General features: G+C 35.7%; 2 long non-coding RNA genes across 2 annotated transcripts in view; both read left to right on the forward strand.

The window, feature by feature from the left end:
- The window catches only part of LOC311440298, a 169,868-nt gene that overhangs the window by 46,432 nt on the left and 98,391 nt on the right, over positions 1-25,045 (forward strand). The gene's annotated exons all lie outside the window — the stretch shown is intronic.
- On the forward strand, positions 11,386-14,615 carry LOC311440300. Its single transcript, XR_014695321.1, has 2 exons — positions 11,386-11,978; positions 13,252-14,615. It is a non-coding gene; the product is annotated as an uncharacterized lncRNA (long non-coding RNA).

Here is a 25,045-nt window from a genome sequence, read left to right on the forward strand (position 1 = left end):
GGAGCCTGCAAACATTACCAGCTTGCTGCACTATTGTCAAAAGTCACAAAGCATTCTTACTTTTCTGGGAGCTGCAACTTTCACTGGAAGCTGAAAAGAAATTGAGGGCAGGAAGAAAACAGCAAGGACATGCAAGAAACCAAAACATTTTTGTTAACTTTTTTTTCAGTAACTTTTTTTTCATTAATGCCAAACACAATGACATTATGTTCACATCAAGCATGTGTTGTAAAATTGCACTTGTCAAGCATTTCATTTGGCAGAAATGCAGAGGAGTAGATGCTGAGCCAAGAAATGTTTCTCTTTTTCTCCCTCATAAAATGGAGAGATGAAGAACAAGTGGGAGTCTGTTCATTCTGGTATATTAGAGTGTAAGAGACAGTTTTTCCAGTACATACCTTCATTTTCAGATGGTTTTAAGTTAGCAATGGACATACAATAGGGGCTGAAATCAGGCCTTAAGGACAGACACCAAAGATATGATGCAGCATCTAATAGCACATAGTTCGGTGTGGTGTCCTTGTGATGTCTTGACCAGTGTTAAACTGCAAGTCATGAGAAAGGATGGTCTCTTCATTCTTCTCAGAGCACACACACCAGAAAGTGGCATACTGATCCATGGTCAGAAACAAAAAGACATTACAGCAAAATGATTAGCTGAGAAGCTGTATGACAAATCGCTTATTGTGCAATGTAACAATTACATAGATCTCTCCTGTCCTCTATTACTGTTTGCAAACACATGAGCAAAGTTATATTCCTCTGTGTGACTGGGTGGTAGTTTCTCTGTACAAAATAGCATGTAACATGAACTCTTGTTAACCAGTGGCTGGAGAGAGCAAGAAGAGCAGTGTCCAAACCATCTGATGTTCCTGCAGTGGAAGGCACTTCAGCTGGGACTCCAGAAGTATCCAGGCTTTCAGCTTGCCCTGACCCACTAGACCTCTACGTGTCATCAGGGGGCTGACACAGTCATAAGAACATCCTGGCTGGACAATTCATCAAATCCTTACAATTAAAGTTTGGTTGAAATATCACTGACAATCTCAATTAAATGCAATTTAATTGGTGTCATGCCTAACAATACTGGCAAACTACAACTATGAGATAGCTATGTTCTCTTCAGAAAATGTGGGATAGAAATTTCTTTGCAATTAGCTAGAACAGGATTTTTCATCAAGGTGCATTTCACACGTGATGAGTACATCTGATATAAATTGCAGTATTATTTTTCTTTGGGACCAACTGTCCTTTCTACTGGTTTGTTTTACAGGCTCGACAATGCCTAAGTTTAGCCCCCTGAGTATTCCATTTAAACATATTCATAGTTTTCCAAATATTTTGCAAGGAAAATTATAGCACCTCAGTAATAAAATCATAATAACAGTTTCTTGCTGGGTGAGAAGAATTTAAAACATTTATCTGGAAAGAGTATGAGGAAAGCACTCATTACTGTTAAAAAGTAATAATTAAACTACTTCCGTTCTATCTGGAAACCCAGACTCATTATAAATAAAGATAAACAAGTGCAATATAAAAACCCCAAACATTTATTCTTTTTTAATGGACTTTTAAGTCAATTTCTCTAGTTGTTGATGAATGTAATAAGATTAAATTAAATTAAAAGAAATGTCAAGAAGAAAACAAATTTAAAATTAACAAAGCCCACCATAAATTTACAATTACTTGTCCATTAAAGATCTTGAAGAAAGTTCATTTCAGCAAGGATAGAATTGACACTATTGAAGCTTTAGAAGGAACAATTATTATCATTGCAAATTACTTAAACTATTAGACTGAGAATAATTCAGAAATATCATTAGCAGTCAAATTACTTAAAAAAAAACTTGTTTTCTTTCTCCTTTGTTTAATTTAAACTTAATGTCTGCTTATTCTCACACAAGCAGAAAATGCTGATAAATAATTCCAGAGCATGCCTAAACATCTCCCTTCACAGCTAGCTTCTAATTTGATCTCAGGAGACCCTTCTTCGTAGCTGAATAAAATATTTTCATTTATTCTGTGAGAACCTACATCACCATACGTTTCTAATCTCATGTTGCCTGGTAATACCGCTAGATGAGGTCCTCAGCAAATCATTAAACTTGTTCAATAACAACATTACAAAACACAAGAGATTTGCCCCTTAGTGAAACAAAGAAGCTTTTCAAACATGGGGAAAACAACAACAACAACAAAAAGCACAACACTTTAATAAGCCAACTTGAGTTTCTAGGGCAGTCTCAGAGAATATTTAACATTTTAAACTTCCTGATGTGCAGAGCACAAGAAGAAGGAAATTTTATTTCGATGTCAGTGGTTTGAAAAAGCCAGACTTTCACATTACAACAGTGATGTTCTGTTTCTGATAGGATCAAATGCTTTGTCTTGGCCAACTCACTGTGCCCATTAAATGTTTACTGCATTTGAACAAAATATGGTCTTTTGAAATGTAAGGATTTAACTTCCCAGTCTTATCTTTCTAACAACTAACTATAACTCCTGATGATATGTTAATGTAAATGACTTTGCTATGGAATTCATGAATCATCAAGAAATGATTTGAAGAGAGGAAATTAAACACTTGATTCAATTAATCTTTCTTATTAGGCTAGAAAATCATGATTTGCACTCCTAATAAATATGATGTGAGATTGCATATGCATTAGTCACATGAGATTAATACCCATTATTATTCTTTATATTAAATAACACTGGATTCAAGTGACCCAGACACCAGCTCCCTGATCAGGATGGGATGGGGAGTACTGGGGAAGTAGTACATTCTCCCAGTGCAGAAAAGACTCTTATTGCTTGACAGATCATCCATCTTCTTTCTTGGCTTTATTGTATTTCTTCCGTATTGATGGAATGGCTTTCTCTCTGGGAGATGTTTGTTTGGTCAAGTGCTTAAAATCAAACCTAAGTTTGGTAGGAAATAAAAGTGCAGTGGAGTAACGAAGTGCAGCTAGGAGGCTGGATTAATTGAGGTATATTAAGTGTTTAACCACCTGAGCTTTTTTTCCATGCCCCCCCCCCCCCCCTTTTTTAAAATGAATTTTTTATTATTATTATTATTACTATTATTTACACTACATTTATAGAAAATATGTTATTTAAGATTTTCATTATTGGTTGTAGATGGATGATATTCAGTCCATTTCCTCTATTTTTTCCTGAAGAAGGCAATTATTTTATTTACACTTTATTTGATATCTATCCATCTATTCATGAATATATTCACCTATACATCCATTCACCTATACATCCATTCCTTTGGCCACTTATTCATACATCACTTAAAATCATATATTTGATCAGTTTTTTTTTTTTTTTTCCATCTCTGAATAATGAAATAATGAATAATGAATTGTTATGCATGTGGCTAAATGATATGTGCATATACCAATGTACATATTTAAAAGCATATTTAGAGAATTGCAACAGAGTAGGTAGATAACTATATTTATACATTTATCAGTCATAATTCTTCTCCAGATTTAGAAAACATCTGGCATGTCCTGATATTATTAGGTGAGGCATAGTTATCAGAGATACTACCTCTGCGGGTCACAACTAATAGAATTTACATTGTCCAGTTGTCAGGATAAAGCGGTAGAAATCGCCTGGGAAAGTCCTCACCTTCCCCTGTAGCCATGAATGAGCCCCGGGCCCTCATTTGATTACCTTGTTAAAGTTGCACAGGGCTAACTTTGAGTAAAATTAACAAAGGATGTTCTTATCTGTTAAAACCCTCTGACTATTGCTATTTCTACCTTCATTATGATAAAGCATATCTGTAAGTGAACTATATAAAGCTTATGAGCCTTCAGAATTGCCTTGAAGTAAAAGTGGGTTAAAAATAACTGAAGATTTTACTATGATTTTTTTTAATGAGATATTTTAAGAATTTGTTTTGGATAAAAAAATTCCAGTCTAGCCCTAGATGGTAGTTTCTTATGAAAAGGAACTGTCAAGACACTCCAGTTTAATTTTTCACTTTTGGTTGAAGTATCATAGAATCATAGAATCATTAAGGTTGGAAAAGACCTCCAAGGTCATCTAGTCCAAACGTGCCCATATCAGTAAAAATAATATTTTTGGAAAGTTAATAATTTTAAACTGATTAAAAATAATATGGAATCTTGCAAACATGACATATTTATTGTAATTGAAACTGCTTATTTTTAAAGAAATCATCAGACTATTTAAAATCTTGTTAAAATGATTTTGGGGGATGGTGAGAATTTTAATATGGTGTGAGTCTAATAAATTGAAAACAAAACAAATCAACAACAACAACAAAAAAAAAACAACTGAACACTTTAATAGAAGGAGACAGAAAAAATTCAATAACTTGCAATTTGTGAAAAATACTTTTATGCATTATTTTGGTGTATTCCATAATTATGAGCACAACCAGGAAGACACTCATGTATGAACAGCAGGATATCGTCTTTCTGTGAACAAGGTGGTGGACTCTTTTTGGCCAAACCTCATTTTCCTTGATTATTCAATCTCAGCTTCTGTCTGATTTCTTGGAAATATCTCTGAGTAGGGAGATAGGGAGAAATCAACATATAATGAGAATTCAACATATAATGAGAATTTAGAATTCACATATAATGATCATTTTCACCATGACCATTTTTATTATTTTTTTCTATTTTATTTTTTTCCCTTTCCAAAGGATAAATCCTTTTTTTTTTTTTTTTTTTTTTTTTTTTTTTTTTTTTCCCCCAAAGGTTAGCCAAATATTTGTATTTGCTGGTACACGTTATTTTTTGAAAAGGGAATACAAGAAACGTGTAGAGGAGAAATACAGATTCTACACAGCTTTTTTAGAATAGTTTATTTACCAAAAATCTGCCTGATAAAGATGTCTGTATAAGATATTGATTCCTGAAATTGTATTTCCCTTTGAAGTGTCTGTATGTGTTTGAACTTTTTGTGCTTTAACTGCTCTCCCGATAGTCTCTGCCAGATGAGTATATTCCTTAGGTCCCTTTATACTTTTTCTTTTCGGGGAAAGAAAGTAGCCGATGCTGCTGCACACAGGCAGTTACTGTCTGAGGAAGTACAGCAGAAGCTTTCCATTTGTGTTTGTAGTTTCTGAGTTGGGAGTAGCATCTCTTTGTGACTTCATGATAGCTATAACACATAAAAATGCCAATCACAAAAAAAGATACCATTGTGTAGCTTCTACACAGTTGTTAAAAAAAGATAGCATATCCCTGCCCCTACAAGTAGATTATAGTTGAAGTGGAAAAGAAGAAGTGACCTCTGTACTACTCCTATTTCTGTCTTTTCTTTGTAATATTTTGTATAGTATTTTGTAAAGTATGTTTTCTCCAGGTAAGTGTTCAGGTCTCATCATAATTTCTCCATTGGACAAGAAAATTTTGAGTATGACAGAGAGAAAGGATATGAAATGATGGAATAATAGCACACATAATATCACTATATTTAGAATAGCTTGCTAATTTTTTTATGTCTTGTATTTTGTTTGATATGTTATGTCAAAAGATCTTCGTGAATGTTATTTCAGGGAATGTTTATGGATCAACTAGCATGCCTCTGTCTTTGCAAACTAATTAGTTTCATTCTTTCTGGTTTGTTTTTTTATGTAAAGCATAATAATTTGAAACTGTTTTACAGCAGTTCTGTCCTTTACTGTGCTACTTATTACTTTGTGCTACTTATAATAAAACTGGCTAGTTAAGCTTCAATTCACATGTACATGTCTCTTTCACTTTCTATTTTAATTTAAAGTGCATTCTGCAAGGTAAAAGTGATGAGGGCATCATAGATGGAGATTCCCTATAGTCTAAACTGGCAGTTTTGCTGAGCTCTAGATACAAGTCACCTTATAGCAATTTGGAGGGGGGAGGATTGTTTTTATGTTGCCTGTACCGCTGCCTGCCAAAGAGTAATTTGAGACAAGAGGGTGGGAACTTGGCAACTTTTATCTTGGAGGTGACAATGCAGAAGCTGCTAATTAGTGAAAGTTGTTTATACCAACTTGATGTAGAATTCTAGTCTTGCATGTGAAGAGTGCACAAATTTTCTTTGTGCCAAATTGGCCTCCATGTGAGAATTGGGTGGATCCAATTAATGTCAAACAGCCCTGTGTACTGTGTTTGTATAAACTAGAGTGTGATATCCTTATATGTGGCATCCTTTCCAGATGATGTGCTCAACTATGAGTAGGGATGAGATAATGAACACAGAACACATTTCTTTCATCTGAACCAGGCAGAAGGTTGAATATGCTCTGAAGTAGGCAGAAGGTTGAATATGCTCTGAAGTAGATTACAAACTATAACTGCCACCTTCTTACTTCTTTATGTGCCATGAGATCTCAGCCAGCTACGGTCCACCAGTTTAGTTTGTGTCAGTCAGTTATCCATTGGATTTCTTAATATTCCTCACTTAAAAAATGAGATGCATGTGCCTCATTTCTGGAAATCAGACTTATTATTGAAAGTGCGACAAAGAACTTGCTACTCAAAATCTCTGACAAGCACCCACTTTCTTGATGCTTGCCAGAGAGAAATTAGAGCTCCAACTTTTTTATTATTTATCACAATCTTCACAGAAGAAAAGGTATTTCTGCCTTTTTGTTTGCTTGCTTTGCATTGGAGAAAAAGAGCTGGGTGAGAAGAATGTGATGCTGAGATCATCATTCAGTGTTAACCAAGACGAATATTGCCAGTGGGATGTATGGCCTCAAATTCTAAGAAAAAGATGACGAACAAGTACAGGGAATTTGAGACAGAAGCTGGACAGCAATGTAGATTAATGTGAATAAATTCAGTCACCCATAGAGGCTGAGATTCAGGTGTAGATGCATATTAATTGTTTAAGGAATGCCATGTATGCTGAGAGATTTACAAGTACACAAACAAGGTGCTTGCTCAGAGGTACCAAAGCATAATTCAGAGGAATTACTATAATAGGAAACCATCTAAAACAGAAGATAAGGTAATAAGAGCACGGAAGACTTCACAAAAGAGGTTGGTATTAAGGAGAGAAGGAATAATTACAGAGAAGAAATATTGAAGACAAAGACTATTTAGGGAGAGTTTTATCATTGTAATAGTAGGAGGTGAGTAACATGTAGATCAATGGGAATTTCTGCTGCACGGGTCATACCATACATGGCTCTAGACCCCAGGCTTGAGCAAACACCATGATTCCATCTTTGTCTGGTATTCTTTTCTGTATGATTGGATTTGAATGCTTTCCTGAGAGTACTCTCTTTCAATATTGATTGTCTTTTGTATCGGCTCAGAAGTGAACTATCCTTTTTAATTCCAGCATGTTTCACGTGCATCTGCTGTTAACTGCTGTTTCTGGTTCCCTATTCAGAAGGCAATACTGTGCTAATGCAACATAGGATTTCAATATTTTACAGCTCGGCTTCCAAGTCATGCAGGACCTGTCAGCTCAGAATCTCTCAATAGACATTAGAGCATATTGTACTATGAAGTTTAAAAAACAATTCACAATAACACATAGGAAGTTTGAAGTCAGTTGATTTTCAAAGCTGGGTTACTATGGTAAAGTGGAAGGCGCTCAGTACCTGGTCAGTACCCTAGTACAGGGTCAGGACTCTTTCCAATGGAGCATATTTAAGCAAGAAATTATTGTTGAGTTTCTCAGTGATAGAATCAGGAAAAAAAACAACAACACACAACAAAAACAAACAAACAAACAAACAAACAGAAAACAAAAAGCACTTCTTCAATATGTCACATCCAGCAAGACCTATCCAGAAGGTAGAGTTATTTCTGAACTGCAGCTGCTTTCTCAACAATACAGTATCCTGCACTTTAGTGACTTACTAATGAAGGTTGGGGCAGGTATTTGTACTGTTTGTACTTGTTCATGCCTTTGTACTATACTTTGTTGCAGAGGACACCTCCTACATCTGCAGAGAACTGTGATGGGAGCAGTGCAAGCAAAATTTCTCCTTAGTATATTTCAAATAAACCAATAAACCAATAAACCAATAAAAAATAGGAGATATGATTTTTATAATTTCACATTACTTTTGTTTTTGTTTTACCATTTATACACATATTACAAGATTCTAAAAGCTCTATTCAAATTCATAGGAAAATAATTAGCCAGGGAGACCAAGACAGTGTCTATTGATCATGATTTATCATAGAGTAAGCCCTTTGGTAGAGCTGTGGATAATCCATTACTGTTCTGAACAGTCCTGAAGTGACCAAGTTTTTAAAAATGAACAAGGGGAAACATGTAATTTACATGCTGTATGAACCTTAAAACCATTATACGTATATAAAATGAAGGTACTTACCTTCACTGCTCTGTTCACTGTTGGTTATTCTATCTTAAAAATGCGTATCACAAGAAAAGAGCCAAAGAAGGACAGCTAAATGAAAAGGTTTCTTATAAGTAGAAATTACAACAATTATAGCTATTTAGATGAGAAAGGAGATGGATGAGAGGAGACATCATGGAGTGATATAAAATAATGAGGTATAATAAAACTGTGCTAATATTACAAATTGACTTTTTGGCATTTTTGTTGCTTTTAAAAAGCAACATTCAATTCTGTTAATGCAAAATGATAGCCATTTTATCACTACAGAAGGATCTAAATTTTAGCAGTGGGTGGATTCATCCATATATATGTATGTAGCAGGTCATACATACAAAATTTCTGGATCTGTGAGAGAATTTATCATTTTCTTTACATACGTAAAATAAAGGTTTGTCTGCAGTTTACAGGAGTAGGTGGCTCACGCAGTGCAACACCACCACAAGCCCCTAGAGTACTTCTGTTGTCCACACTGATGCCTGGGGAGTCCTGATCTGTTCTTAGCAAAAAGCTCTGCTTCTTCATCTAACTCACCACTGATGCTGGACTTCTGTTTTAGACAGTTAATATTTGTTATCACTGTTTGTGTATTTCTATAATTACTTCAGTCTTTATTTCACAGCTAATTTAGCCTTTTCTGATGAGAATGTAGAATTAAGCAGCAATACTATAACTATATATATATATATAGTTATATATATATATATGTATATATATAACTTTTATATATATATATATAAAACTAAAGTTTTATATATATATATATATATTTTTAAAAAAAGTTATATATATATATAACTATATGTATATAACTGTATATATATATATATAACTATATATATATATAACTGTGTTATATATATATATATATATATATATAGTTGTATATATATGTATATATAACTTTTTTTTTTTTTCAGACCCAGATGGTGGAAGTTTTTCTGTCACAATCACAAGGAAACCTGGATGGTTAGTTATATTCAGAAAATTGTGAATAGGCTGGCAATAAGAGCAAAATGCTTTTCAGATAAACCTATGACACCAGTAAAAAGTTATTTCACCAATAAATATGAATGTTTTCTCTGAATGGAGATAGCTATTATAGATGAATATATTTATCTATTATTAGATATAATAATAAATCTATTATTTATTATTTATTATATTTATCTATTATTTATCTATTATTTATCTATTATCTACTATTTAGATTATAGATGAATATGAGAGATTGAAAAGAAAGCAATTGAATTGTGAAAGTTAGCGTGCTTACTCACTTGTTTCCATGCTTTTGTTTATTTTCTGTCCTTGAGGCTTTGGGAAGAAGCTATTGGGGTAGAATGAGCCTCAGCACTTGCACAGATTTGCGAACTCTAAGGCACTTAGCATCTCTGAATGTGGGCCAAATAATTGTTTAAATATATTCAGCATGTTCATTTTAGAACAAAATGCAGCATAGAGATGAACAACAGTGCCAACAAGAATGAAAAAATCCTCAAAACTATACTCATTTTGTGAAAGAAGTCATCTGCATATTCTTTTTTTTTTTTTTTTTTTTTTTTTTAAATATGGTCAGAACATTTTTCAGAAAGAATACGTATTCTTCTTCATTAAGATCCATGAATGTTCACACTCTGGTAATCTATGTAGGTTTTCTTTACAAATGGAAAACCACCAAATATATTCAACAACTATTTCTCAGGAAGATTTCTATAATTTTGGGAAACCCTTTTCTTCTCTATTTTTGTTAGGAATAGTTTGGCTAGAACAGCCTCTATGTAGTAAACAAATTCAGCTCAAATATATGTAGCTGAATTCAGTACCTTAATCTAACCCAAATGACTTAGAGCAAAATATTCTATGTGGTAATCTTACATCGCAGATCTTTGTTTGGAGAGCATCCAGGCATGTTGCTAGTATTATCTTCAGTATGTTCTTGATAAGTGCTAATATTGATATCTATGTCTCTCAGAAGAGAGGTATATAGATGTGAACAGGTTTTTCCAGTATGTCTCTCAATTGAAGGAGACTTAACAACCCTTTTTTAATCTGACCTTTTAAAGTAGCATCATGGACAATAACCATTAACTGATCAAATATGAGAAATGTCAGGTGTAGAAGCACTGACAAGGAAATATTTCATCTCTTTAAGCTCATGAACAATCACTGACAAACCTTGGCTCTTATTAAGGTGACTTTTTTTTTTTTTTCAAAATATTCAATAGAAGGTATGATGAGTTGCCTCATGCAGCATTATTCTACAAAGCTAAATTTGAAGCTAAAAAGAGATCAAACAGGCTCAAATATGGTATAATTCTGAGAAATTCTTCGTTGTTGCTTACCCAGATATTCTCATTTTCATCACACAGTGCCAGGTCTCATTTAGTAATACATTTAATAATTCTAACAACCCACTTATCTACTTTAACATGTACTGCATAATCACTCTCAGATCATCATGTGTCACTGTAGATTTGTTTCCTTTCTGTTAATCCAAATAATTCAAGCTAACAGTGATTAAAAAAAATAGGGTGTTTTGTACTTAAAGCTTTATACATGGTACAGATCTTTGATTAGACAGACACTACATTTATTTCATAAGAGTTTGCCAATAAATAAAAGCATGGCATGGAGTGGAGACCAGAAGTCACTGTCTAGGATGGGGGCTTGATTCCTCTTTAGTAGTATTACTTTGTAGTGTTTTCAACTGGTAAAGTTGACTTATTTCAGTGCAGTCACTCCTTCTGATAGACTACAAAAAGTTCTGATTAGACACATCAGCCTGTTCTTTCCCCAGGGCAGTCCTGAGCAGAGCACACTCTGCACCAAAACCAATGCCTATGCCCAAAATCTTCACAGTATGCTAGATAAAAATGAGTTCTACCACTCCTAGACACAGCTAATGTTTTGGTTATTCCATAAAATTAGAAAAAACAAACAAACAAACAAAACCCTCTATAACAGTCTGGAATTCTTGTCTGTGTGTAGCTTTTAGGATTTGACTGTGTTCTTTGTTTAAAGTCTGTCTTTAATATTTTTAAAGTTTATATTCTCTATGAAAAGCTAATTAAAAATTAGGCCTTCTCCTTAGACCCTGGCTCCAGCTGCTCAGTTTAAAACATCTGGTAAACTTCCATAAATTGGCAAAGATTAACCCTGACAAACAAAGTCTGGAGGGGAGTCATCATTCCTGCATGCACATTTCAGTATTAACAATTAACCTGCAAACAGAGGAAGGAATCATGTCAAATCTGTGGGTGGGTTGCTGGGACATGGGAGACCCAGACCTGAGCACTTGTGGGATCTTGCTGCCCATGCACTTGGAGCAGCCTAGGGGTTGCTGTAGATTGTATAACCAGTGGTTATTTCAAATTTCAGTGGGTTCATATTCAAGGGAGCAACATCAGGCTGTAGACTTCTATGATTTTCTTGCTTTGGTGTGTAAAAGAAAGAGGAAGGTGAGCTGGGGGAATGTAAAGACAAGTAAAGGAGATATATATACATATATATTCTTTTTTTGTTTTGTTTTGTTTTGTTTTGTTTTGTAGCTGTTCTACAAAAACTAAAACTGACACCGGAGAATGGACCTTAAAAGAACAATGTCCCAGACTTCCTGTTATATTTGGTGAAGACAGCCCACCAACTTTTAGGCCTACTTTTCTTTATCTGCAAGTGTAAACTTGGCACAGATGTGGATCAGGAATACTGTGCACTTAAAACACGATAGTGTAAATCCAAATTGATTCTGCATCCTGCACAGAGAAGGGGGAGCCTTGCCAGAAGCAGTATAAACTAATGGTCTTTGGGGTACCAGTTTAGGCTCAGGTTTGGCACCAGAAGACCAGAGAAGTGGGCAGTAAAAGTGAATGGTAACTTGAGGATATTTTAATAACAGCTGCTCTGTTTTCTTTCTTAGTGCAGTTTTATTTTATTTGCACTTTTGTAGTTTCATCTTGATGACATGGCTATTATTTTACAGCAGTTTGAAGCAGTTAATTAATGAACTGCACACATGTGACATGACACCACCTTGCCCAATTATCTCTGGCATCTATTTTTATGGTACAAAGCACTGCAGCTCTGTGAATTATTTTAGATTGTAAATTGGCTCTGGAAGCTGTTATTTTAATAGCCAAAACAATACAAGAGCAGTGCTTGATGGCTGACATGCAGTAATGACAAATTGCCATGCATGATCTCATGAAATTCACCAAAGGACTTGGAGACGTTTGATAACGCTTCTCTGTCCTTTAGATGTAAATATCTCTCTTGTTAAATCCACAACACCTTATGAAGTCCTTTAAAAACAGATTGCCATATAGCTGACAATCTGTAAATGACTGAGAAGTAAAGAATTAGGAAGAGAATATGTAACACAGTTTTGGACTGATTTTTCTCAGGATCATTTTACTGGAAACAGCAGACCAAGAGTTTTGTTCTGTCCCTACCGGAAATTAAACACAAAGTAAAGACAAATATTTTAAGGCCAAGTTGTTTCTGGCACTGTATTTTCATCACTGTAAAGACAAATGCACAATTCCTAGAGGTACCTTGGTCAGAGATCATGTCCCAGGTCCTCCCCTTCCACACTCCTCAAGTCAGAACTGGAAGTACAGGGGAAGAAGGGAAATCCCTTTGTCTTCCTTTCTTGATTGCATCAGAAGTCAGCTATGATTGGCAAATGTGTTTAATCCTCTCTAAAACTGGGATATCCCAGTAGCTATTTGTATGAATCATTGCGTCTTGGTGCCAGGCAGTAAGTCATAGATGACTATATTGTCAACCCAAGCTCAGATATAAAGCTGAGGCTCAATCCTTTTGTGTGCCTTAAATTTGACTTTTTTTTTTTTTTTTTTTTTTTTTGTTTGTTTGTTTTCACATACTTCTTCTTCCTTCAGGATCATTCAGCCTACAGTCAAAAGTCTTCCTCCAAAAGCAAGCTGTAGCAGAAACCATGGACTGAAAAATCTTCCAAGGAATGTGATCATCTGGCCAAAGGAAACACACTTTCAACCCGCTTTGTACTCATTTGACCAGAATACACTTTCAAACTGTATACGATATCACTGAAACATACCACCCTGATCCAGTTATTTGTTGATGCTACATTGCAAATACATTAGTTGCTTACTGTGACTATTCATAGAAAAGTGACTTTGTCTAATGATGAAAATATTTTCCAGCTATTGAATACATTTTAATTTTGTTACAAAAGTGGAAATTCTCTTCCAGCAACTTTATTCTACAAGAAGAGACATATGCTTTTAAAAATTAATATGAAATATGTGCAAAAATCAGCAGTTATATGTAAGAATTGAAATACATTATAGCTCAATAATGATTTCTTCTCCTTGCAAAAAATGTGAAGGAAATGTTCTCTGTCTCTCAAATGTCTCCTTCATGCACAAATATACACATATATTAGAATACATTCACATACAAAATATTCTGAGATAGAAAAAAAATGGAAATAATATTTTCAGTTTAGAATGTGATCTTTTAAGAGGAATTTCTCATTGTAATATAATTCTGTATAATTGTAATTTAACTCTCATTGTAATATAATTCTATACTTCTATATTCTATGTTGATGCAGAATAAAAAGAAATATTATAGATGCAAACATCTACTCACTAAAGCTAGCAATGGGTAGAGAAAACTTTCCAGTGGTTTGGGACTCATTTTGGACAAGCAGCCAGGAGTTTAGGTGCATTACCTTGTCTTTACAATTTTTTTTCCGTATCACAAGGGATTCATTAGCCTTTCCAGACTTCCTTTTTCCATTTCACCAGACTTTCATGATCTACTGTTACTGTTTTTTTTTTTTTTTTTTTTTTTTTTTTTTTGTTCCCGTTACTCCGTTACTGTAGCCTGTAGCATCTGAGTAATTCATATTCTCTACTGTACTCATCCTTACAATACCCAAGTGCAACTACTTGAGAAGCAAGGGAAATACTATTATCCACATTTTATAGCTCAATAACTGGGGGAAAAAAAAAGAAAAAAAAAAAGAGTGTTGTAACCATGAGTGTTAGATACCTAAATAGAACCATGACTGTGATGGAGGGACAGCTGGAACCAGATCTTCAGCTGGAACCAGATCTTTCAGCTCATTAAAACATTCTTTCTTATAACATTCATCCTTTAAATTGTGTAACTTCTGGATACTTTTTATCCTTTTAAGGCCCCCATGAACAAATTATGTCTTGGTGTTTCTTACCTGTGTATCTTGTATATATAAATGAAAATCTTTTGAACTATATCTGTTTTCTTTTTTTCTTGTGTCCCTTAGACTGCAAAAGAATTTGGGATGCGTAAGGTGATAAACTAAAATAAAACAATGGGGAAAGTAGCTAAGGAAACTCCTGAGTCCCATCAAATACAGACTGCTACTTTTAATTATGCTTTGGAAGGAAAAGAACTTAAAAGTCTAGAAACAAGGGAGAAATGGCTCTTAAAACCACACACACACACACACACACAAAAGCTGGATCAGAAATTAGGTAGATATTTGTAAAAATGAATGGAAGAGAAATATCTATGAAAAACTCAAACACCCCAGTATATTTCATACTACTTCATATGGTTTCTTTCTCTAGACACTTACTTGATCATTTTACTAAGTTGTTAAATTAAGATTAGGTAAAGTTTTCTTGTAGCCAAAGGAGAAGTTAGACAAACTAGAAATAGGTTTACTGACCAGAAAAAAAAAAATGATTAAGAGAATTTTCAAATTATTCTCTGTTCCTAAACAAAGGGTTACACAGGCAATATTTCGGCACAAAGCTAATTATGGTACTCTTCAGAGAATCTTTGAGAAGATATAAACACATGCATGACTGGAATAATTTAGGAAAGAAAATTCAAATTATTTTCATAGTTGTGTCTGTAATGAAACAGTTTTAAAATAGCAGAAGTAACACACAGTACAGATGCAACACATCTGCTCAGACATCTCTGCTTTTCAGCACATTAAAGTAATTCAGATGCTCTAAATTATGACCTACTGTTGTGCTTGGAGTCATTTGAACAGGCCCCCTGGTATCAAAAATTAAGACATCTGTTTCAGCCTTTCAGATTTTGGTTTTAGCTCCATATCATACTTAAACTCACAACAGAGTTTACATACATGTATTTTTATATATATATATATATAATATATATATGTAATATATATATTTTTTCCCCTTTTAAGAGACTTAGAATACTTTGCTGTCATTTTCTTTACAATAATAGACAGCACCATGGCATGCTAACATCAGAGATCACAGATGCTTGGTGGATAGTTTAAGAATGGAAAGCAGTAAGCCAAAAAAATAAACCTGGTTAGGACAGTGCTGTCTTCTCTCACACAAAATTTCAAGTATCAAAGAATAATGTACAGAGGCTGGCTTAGCTAAGCACTCAGACATTTCAATACTTAGGTGATGTCTATCCAACTAAGAGTTAAATGCAGCAATGATGAAAATTAATCTCCCTATACTTGCTTAAACAACCTTGCAAGACCAAGATAACTTCAGAGGAAAAGTTTCAGATGGGCAAGAATTAAACAGGCAAAATTATGCTGTTAGTACTCTTAATAAAGATTTGGGACAATTTAATTGTAGAAGGATCAACCCATTTTAGTTGCAAGCTGAAAATGAAGAATTAGTGATGGAGGGCTAGGAAAAATGAAGCAAGCAAGTTGTTATTTATGGTAGAATTAGACAAAATTGCGAGCTATCACACATGCTGTCAAAAAGGTCTTACTTTGAACAAAGAAGGAAAAACTAAGCACAGAGAACAGAAAACAAACAAACAAGCAAAAACAAAAAACAAAAACAAACAAACAAAAAAAAAACACAACAAAACAAACCCAACCCTCTCTAAGTCTTTGGAAAATGTTAGAAGTCATTGATTCAAGATTATTCGAGTTCATACACAGAAGAGCTTAGATAAGATCAACCGGATAAAAACAGTGATATTTGTCATTTCTAATTCCAGTAATTAAGTGCTGTTCTTCTTCTACTTGAGAAAGCCTCAGTGGGATTATAATAATGGCATAATGATGGAAACAAAGATGAAGAAAGGATGAGAACTACTACAAAAAGAAAGGATATCGGAAAATTCATGACAGACAATGATTGTACTTAAAAGGTTAATGTCTCCTGACAGTTGCTGTGAAAGGGGTGTCCAAGACATCTTGTTCCCTATGTACTTTCAAAAAATAAAAAAAAAAAAGGAGGAAAAGACAGAGACAATTGTGATACATCACAGTGATATCTCTCATAGTTGTTACTGAAAGTATTCTTCATGATGATCATAATATCTCTTTCTGAGATGGTTGATTTTTAAGACATTGGTCAAAATGTACCAGTTTACTGAGAATAAGCATATCAGCTTTGAAAAGCATTGGAAGAGAGAAAGAGAGAGAGGTAAAAAGATAAAAGTGAACAATTTCACAATTAATAGTTGTACCCAAGTCTGAGTAACTTCAATCGGAAACTGCTAAACCCCCAAATAAGTATCCCTGAGATTTATTTACTCAATTCATCAGCAGAAGAGTGTAATTCATGTCCTTGTTGTAAGGTAAATTCTTTAAGATACACACATTGCTTCACCCCAACTGGTCTAGGTTCATCTCAGGAAGGAATGGGGAAGTTTCAAAATCTCAGACTTCAGCGAGCAGGAAAATCCTTTTTCCTTGCCAAGGCTGGTGTAGAAAGGAATCAGGCCATTTTGTTTGCCTCTGAGGACCTCTGGAATGGACACCCTCTTCCCACCCCCAACAGACCTTGAAAGTCATATTGCTTCCCACCATTGCATTGCTGGGAAACTATTATATGTAAATTTCCATCATTTATTCCTTTCACTCTATCCAAGTTATTTTGCCATCTCTACGTTGTACCATTATTCAATGTCCCATAGAGGGTATAATGCACAGTCCTTATTAAGATACACATGTTCATAGAATAACCCAAAGCTCATTAAAAAGATAAACTTATATTAGAGTATTCGGTACTATTCTCAGAGCATTCACAAAATATGGAGCAAATATTGTACTTATAATTGCATTTTAATTGAGCTGTATCTGGTATAAAAAGATAGTTGCATATGGACTGTCAACTTGAATAATATTTTAAGGTACATCTTTTAATTTTACTGCTTTTATTGTTACTGTTACAGTTTGAGAAAATTTCCCCACAGCTGTTTTTATTTTGTGAAAATCATTCATCCCATGAGCATGACTTGAGCTGTGTGCAGTATACATAAATCCTTATGATCATTAAACACATGTAGTTAAGGACTGTTGCATCCATACATGTTTCATTTTCTTGCTCTGTGTTTAATTTTTCAGTGACTCTTATTATTTCTATATCTCAGCTATAGCACAATAGGGAGATCTAGAATTAAGAAATGGGGAGTTTGCTGCCCCTGTTATTATTTAAAGGTGTGTTTTTTTTTTTTTTTTGAATTATTTTTTATATAGACTTGCCAGTGATTTTGGCTCAGAACCTAGATGTGCTGCTTCTTCCCCAGCACTTTCCCCAGACATCTGTTCCCCAGTGATATAGTCCTGTCCAAGCTATACAGCCTGCGCATCACTCTCTCACACAAACTCCCTGACAGGTCTCTCATTCCTAAGTGCAAGTTGCCTTTGCTTCTTCTACACAGTCTCTGGTACTGTCACCTTTCTTCCCTTTGCAGAATGCCTAATATTTTTCTCTTTCCTCCTGCTGCTCCACTAACTAGTTTCTCCCAGCTCTTCTGGCTTTTGTTCCAGTTCCACTGCTCACATAAACACCTCGGGCTTCCTTCCTGCTCTGCTTCTTTCCTCCAAACAATCCCAGTTATTCATCACTCTTCCCAGGCTCTCACTTACTTGTCGCTCCTTCCTAGAATTCCTAACCATTATCTGACAACCCTCAGGCTGAAAATGATTTTGACATACAAAGGACCACATTTTCTAAGCAACAGCCAAATCAAAGAAGCTTAAGTTTACTGGGTTTCACATGAAACCCAGGTGAAACAGCAATTTTTTCCTGATTTCAGTGCAGAACTACAAAGCACTCCAAAATTTTTCCCCAAAGTGAGAGTAATGAATAGAATCAAACCTTTCTGTGAATGCAACTTGAATTAATATCAACCTCAGGTAATTGTATGTTCTTTCAGATTTTGCAGAAAATATTTTACAGAGCTTTCCTTGATTATTTTCTTTTCACATAGTCGTTCCAGCCTCAAGAACTCTCCTCTATTTGGCTTAGGCTTCACTAATTTAGCAATTAACATTTAACAACCAGACTGTTTTCCCAAGCCCAAGGGCACTAGTGCAAGAAAATATCTTCTGATCTATAACCTCATTGCAATTTCAGAGCTCCTAAAACCTAACTTTTTTATTCTAATCATTTTTTGCTGATGCAGGAGCCAGTCATAACTATACTGCAAGTAGCAAAAAACTACACAATACTCCCCCATCAGACAGCATTTATTGTACTGTAATTTGGTCTAAGACAATAGGGGAGATGCAAATTCTAGAGAGGCATATTAATCTGTAGGTCAAACAATAACAAAATATTGAAAAACTGTCTTAATGATTTTTTACATTGTGGTAGAAAAGCATATAATTCCATAGAGGGGTGCTGGTGATCTCATAAACCAGGAGAATAAAGCTGAGCAGTTTATTAATGCCACCAAGGCACTGAAATAGAATTTGTTTTATATCATGTACGACTGTAGAGGTGTTTATTATTTATAACACATTCTTCTTTTTTAAAGGTCTCCATTCTAAGGCCTCTTCTGCTGCTCCATATCTTGCTTTTCCCCACTGGTTTTAAACAGCAATTGTATTCCAGATGCAGCTTTAAATGGTGCTGTGTTAGCTGCTACCTTTCACTTTTTATGACAAAATTTAGTCTATTATACTGGCAGTATTTTTCATTGAAAAGTTAAAGTTAAAAACTGCTGACTTTGGGGGTGTGTGGAAAGAGGTTGCTCTGAGCTTGCCATATGGCACTCAGCACCTTGTAGGATCTGGCCCTAAAGGCCAGTAAATCGCCATTTCCTGACAGTGCGGATGATGTAGGTAGAGACTGTAGATCATTCCTGCTCAGCCCTCATGGTAAGGCTCCTTCCTCTCTGGTTTGAAGTGATCAGCACTGACACCGTGAGCACCAAGCCAGCTGTCACTGCAGTTCATGGCAGACATAACTGTGTGGGGCCATGGTAAAGCACTCTGTGGAGTGGGGGAGTTCCCAGGCCTGTGTGGAGAAAGCCCGGTACTCCTTTGAGCATGGAGTTTGCTTTTCTCTTCGTGCTGAAAATCTAGTACTGACAAAGAAAGTAGTACCACAGGAGGGCCATGAATGCCGTGGTAGTGTAGCTGTCATTCACAGAAAAGTGGTAGCATGCCTATGAGAACCACTCCAGTTGGATGGCAACTTACTGCACCCTACGGCCCCTCGCGTGCAGCTGCCCTGAGGCTGGGTCATGCAGGAGCCTCTCTGTCAGGCCATCTCACACGCCCATCTCACCCTGTCCATGGCAGAACTGCCAATGACAAAACAATGGCCAACAAACACCAGGGACACAGGGCAGCCCCTGTCTGCATAGGGCACCACTCTCAGTGTGACCCTGAGCACCCCACACTCTTGCAGCACGCTGTCTAGGTCGGTTGTGAGTGACTGCTTCTTCTGTCATCCCTGCTAAATTAATTAGCTATTGCACAATAACCCGCCATTATAGGAGATGAGATTAAGTGACCCTACAAGCACAACACTACTAAACCGTGCTGCTGGGTTGATCATGAGACAGCTCCTTCTCTATCCACACCCAAAACAACAGAAGTCTGATAGATAAGCTGGCCTCTGGAAGCTTTGCTGTGCCTCAAAACCCTGACCTGGACAAGCTGAGGAGGCTGCAGCCTCTCTCCAGGGCTGAGTATCAGCCATGGAAGTCAGCTGGGAGCAGAAACCTGCAGCCTAGCAGTTGCAGTTTTAGGGAGGATAGATGCTTACAGGTTGGGGGTCCTGGAACCTTTAACAGGATAATGTTTCGGTCTCTTAATATCCTGAATATGCAGAAAACCAGAGTGCTAATTTGTCTTGTGGTTGTGCTTGTGCTTGATGGGAGCACCTCTTTGCAGGGCTGTCAGGTGGTGGCTTTGGTCAGGGCCAGTAGGCTGCAGATTTAGGGTGGGAGTGGGAGAATGAAGGGCTCCTTCCAGTACCCTCCAGTATTGCTGTGACATCTTCAATTCCCCTGAGATGAGTTTATTTGTTAACATTTTTTAAACGTATTGTTAAGGGCTTACTAATAAAGTTTAAATAGTAATAAAGTTTAAATATTTTTAAAAGTTATTTACAGCAGCAGCAAGTCTTCTCACAACAGTTTCAGTACTAGTTCTAAGCAATGTTTGATTTCAGAAGTGCAATTTTTTGAAAAATTCTTTCTCTACCAGTTTGTGCCATAAGTACAGAACATTATGATACCAGAATCCTGTTTGGTTTAATGTATAACTATTACTGTGTTGGTAATTTTATTTTCTCCCTTCTTTTCAGCATAATCAGTTAGAGGGATTAGGTGCTGATGTGTGGTGAAAAATGATTGTAGCAAAGCTATATGTATATATTGCAGTAATAATAGCAATCAGTGTCTTAATAAAAGCAAGAAGAACTTAAGACCTTCAGTGTGATCTGAAGCATCCATCACCAGTATTTCTGTGGTAATTACAAAGGAAGGACTGTGGTGATCTTCATCTATTCTCAGTATTTCTTTTTCTGTAGACCACATCATCTCTCAAATAAAAATTAGACTTTTTTTTTTCTTGTAAATTTGATGTCTTTCTCTGTGTCTCAAAGTACATCTTAAAATGCACATTCAGTTGACATTTAGAGATACACACAATTAAAATACCAGATCACTTGCTCATTGCTTAGCTTAAAAAGATCTGTGAAGAAAGTAAGGAAGGATTAGTGCTGACAGCCAGTAGACCATGGTAAATCTTCCCAAAAAAGACTACTCCTGCTGACTAATAGTATTTTTTTTTCTGTGTCGCTGTTGACCCTAGGTGTGCTTGGGGAGAGCAGTAATAGCTATGCATACCTGTAATGTTTTCAGACAACCCTGTACAATGAGTCTTCTTTGAACTGTATTCCATCCTTGCAATGACTCCTTTTCTCCTACTTTTTCCTACCTTTTCCAGACAGCTCATTTTTTATGCACCATGCTGCTGCTAGCTGGCCCTTTGCACTCTTGGAGTTAGGGCAGGATTTGTCCCAGTTTCTGTTAGCATGCCAGCAGTGTTAATGTTTAGTGTAAAAGTTTTAAATGACAATGGTTTCCTTTTTTAATTTAATTTAATTTAATTTAATTTTTTTTTTCAAACTTTACACTGTTGTCTGTTTATAAGAAATGTTAGTGGGGTAAAAAAAAAAAAAGTATGTGACCTATTAAAATGAAAGATTGCCCATTCTTGTAATTACAAGTAACAGGAAGCCTGGTCGTACCTTGTTTGTTAAATTCCTCTGACCTCTTCCAAAAAAAAGTGTACAAAAAGTCACAGTTATTAGTACATCTAGCGCTAACGTCCTGCTCTGTGCACATATGTTAGTCATTTACTAGATTCCCCCCCCCCCCCCCCCTTCTAGCTAGAACTGCAGTGAATTGATAGCTCGATATTCAAACACTCATGGACAATCCCCTTTAGGCTCCCTTGGAAGAAGTTACTAATAACTAACTGCCTTCCTCCTCTGCTTCAGGTTCTCAGTTGCTGCAAGTTTGTAAGGGGGCCCATTTCAACCTAGTTTGACAAAAGGGACCCATGGAGGAGATTTCAAGATGCAGAGTCCTGGGGCAACAGCAGTTTTAGGTCTAACTGAGAACTCCTCCTGTTTTTCAGGGTGGATTCCCTTGTGAAAGCTTAATGTGAAAACGTTGGATTTCCAGGGCTTTTTTAGACCACAATGGAAGGGGCTAAGCCTGCACACTGCGTGGTCCCTAGGCCTTTGTCAGGGTCTGTCAGGTGTGAAGATTTAGCCCCTATTACAGGGAGTAAAGGGATCAGCTGCAAATAAAATATATGCTATGGATTAGACAAAAGCCCTGTTTCTTTGCTATACACATATCTACGCCAAAAGTTAAGTACCTTGGAAGACACCCCTCAGTGCTACTCTGTGACTATAGGGTTGCTGTTAAGCCCAGTTTTGGAGTCTTCACTTGTAATTTACTTCGCTCACTCTGGAGAACTGAGTAGACTTTCAAATGTGAAAGATTGCTGATATGAAAATGGAAATTACCACCCTTTGCCTCCAATTTATAGAAGCAAATGTCATTATCACAGTTATGCATCAAAATATTAGCTAGTTGCAATCTGGGTGGATTTTTTATTTTTCCTACCAGATAAAATAAACTCTGTTCATATGTATAGCACACCTTTTCACAAAAAGTTTTTACTTTCTGTTTCTAAACTGTGTTAATAGAGACTTACATGTTAGGAACACTCATCTGCAAAATCACAATCAAGCTTTTGGAAACCTAAGGGAAAAGAATCACAGGGGAAAGAAGGAAGAGAAACTCCGACTTCGAACTGAGAATGTAATTTGCTATGTCTATAAAACTAAACTGAAATAAAGAAACAGAAATGAGGAACAGAAATCAATGAAGTTATTTAACATGTATGCATTGAACATAAATGAACAAATAAACTAGTGTTGTATACATCCTTTATTAATACTATGACTGCTTTCTGATCCATGCAGATAAGCACTTTTAAAGCTAACCTAAAAAGTATGTGAAAATTGCTTAGTCCTAAATGAAACAGAGGTTTTAAGCTCTCAAGTGGGAGGATTTTTTTTTTTTTTTTTACTTATTTAAGTGACCTATACCTATGTTAGTAAACTTCAATACTATGAAAAGTAATTCATGCGCATATATATATATATATGTATTATATGCACACATATGTACAAGAACAGGAAATCAATGATCTTTATGTATGGTGAAACTTTTGATTTCTTATGCTGCTCTTTTAAGTAATAGCATTATATCTGGAAACTTCACTTCTATGTTTTCTTTTCCCCAAGAGCACTATATTTTTATTTCTTAAATGACCTGCACCCTTTCAAATGAGTGTTCATTGAAAATAAATCCTTGGATAACCTGAATTGTCAGACAACTGTGTAAAATTTCATTAAAGAGACAAATATATTGAAAAGGATCATAGGTGGGACAGTTACTAGGAAGGAGAAAAAAAAAGTGGAGGAACTGCTGGTAAAGTGAGGTCTCCGGAGTAAACTTTCCCTCACACATTTATAACCCGCAGTGCTACTGAATCACAGTTAATAGCTAACCCAAAGGTTCTATATGTGAAAATAGAGTAATAAATAATATGAAGATGATTGGCTGGCTTGCTTGCCTCATTGGTTTGAAACACCACTTGAACTGAAAACTGGGGAGGAGGCTCAGGCTGAATATTTGTGCTACCACTTTGGTTTGTCTCTGGGAAATTGTCATTCATATCACAATCTTTTCTTTAAGTCAGTCACTGCATCCTCTTGGGTGCTTGTTGCTAATGGAGACAGAAATACTATTCTAGTCTGGATTTAATATATTTCACACATAGATTCATTGAGCACTTTTTTTTTTTTTTTTTTTTTTTTTTTTTTTTTTTCAGTTGAAGTAGAATTTCAACATTTTTATGACTTTTGACACATCATCACTCATAATGGGGTCTTACTTCCAAGGAATAATGAACATATTCTTGTGCTAGATTTGAGGATGTCTTGTTCACAAACACTATTTGTAGTTTTCGTACCACAAAAACAAATGGCTTCTTGCAAGGGGGTGATTATGCATAGTCCTGTCATTTCTCCAGCTTCTAACAGTGCTTTTAATAACCTTCAAATCACTTAAGTGCTCCTGTTCTGTCCCTGCTCAGTGACAATACATTTAAATATGCATCTAAATATTTTAGAATAAAGATGACAGCATGAAAGCAAAAATACTTTGGTGACAATTTTTTCAAACTTGGGCCTCCAAGTAGGCCTAAACGCATGACCTGACTGCAAGAAATTATATAAACACTACCTTAAGCTAAATTTCACTTTGTGTTTTCAGCAGTACGTGCTCTGTGTTCCTTATTTTGACTTCAAGTGTCAATACAAGCTTGAATGTGCATGTGTGAGTGCACGTGTATGCATACTCAGAGAAAGATCTCTACCTAGTGAATATATTCACTCAGAACTCTAAATTCATATAGTAGTGTTTTAAAATCAATCCAGGGCCACACTGGTATCTCAAGTCCCACATTTGTTGTGTCAAGCTGATTTTGTATGAAAAACGTCAGGCACCAAAGTGCAGTTTCCTTTGAATGAGTCAGGGGACAGGTAGCAGGCAAAGTTCCCTGCAGATGGAAAAGGGGGAACACATGGGAGGCTGAAAATACACCCTGCAGCACAGATGAGCCCAAGGAATTTCCGTTCATTGATGAACAGGGACAGATCCTTAGCGGGATAAGTGGGAACATTGGAATTGGGGAATAGCTGAATTGGAGGTTAAGTAGTGCCAAGCAGATTTAGAACAGTGTGGAAACTACAGCTTGCCTCCACAGGCTGTGTATTGGGCCTGCAGGTTTACAAAGCTTGAAGAACCATATAGACAACCAGGTTTGCTATCTCCTCCACTTAGGTGAGAGCTTACAATTAACTCTGTGATGGC

Source organism: Aythya ferina, assembly GCF_964211825.1.
Source record: "Aythya ferina genome assembly, chromosome: 8".
In the NCBI taxonomy this organism is placed as follows: domain Eukaryota; kingdom Metazoa; phylum Chordata; class Aves; order Anseriformes; family Anatidae; genus Aythya; species Aythya ferina.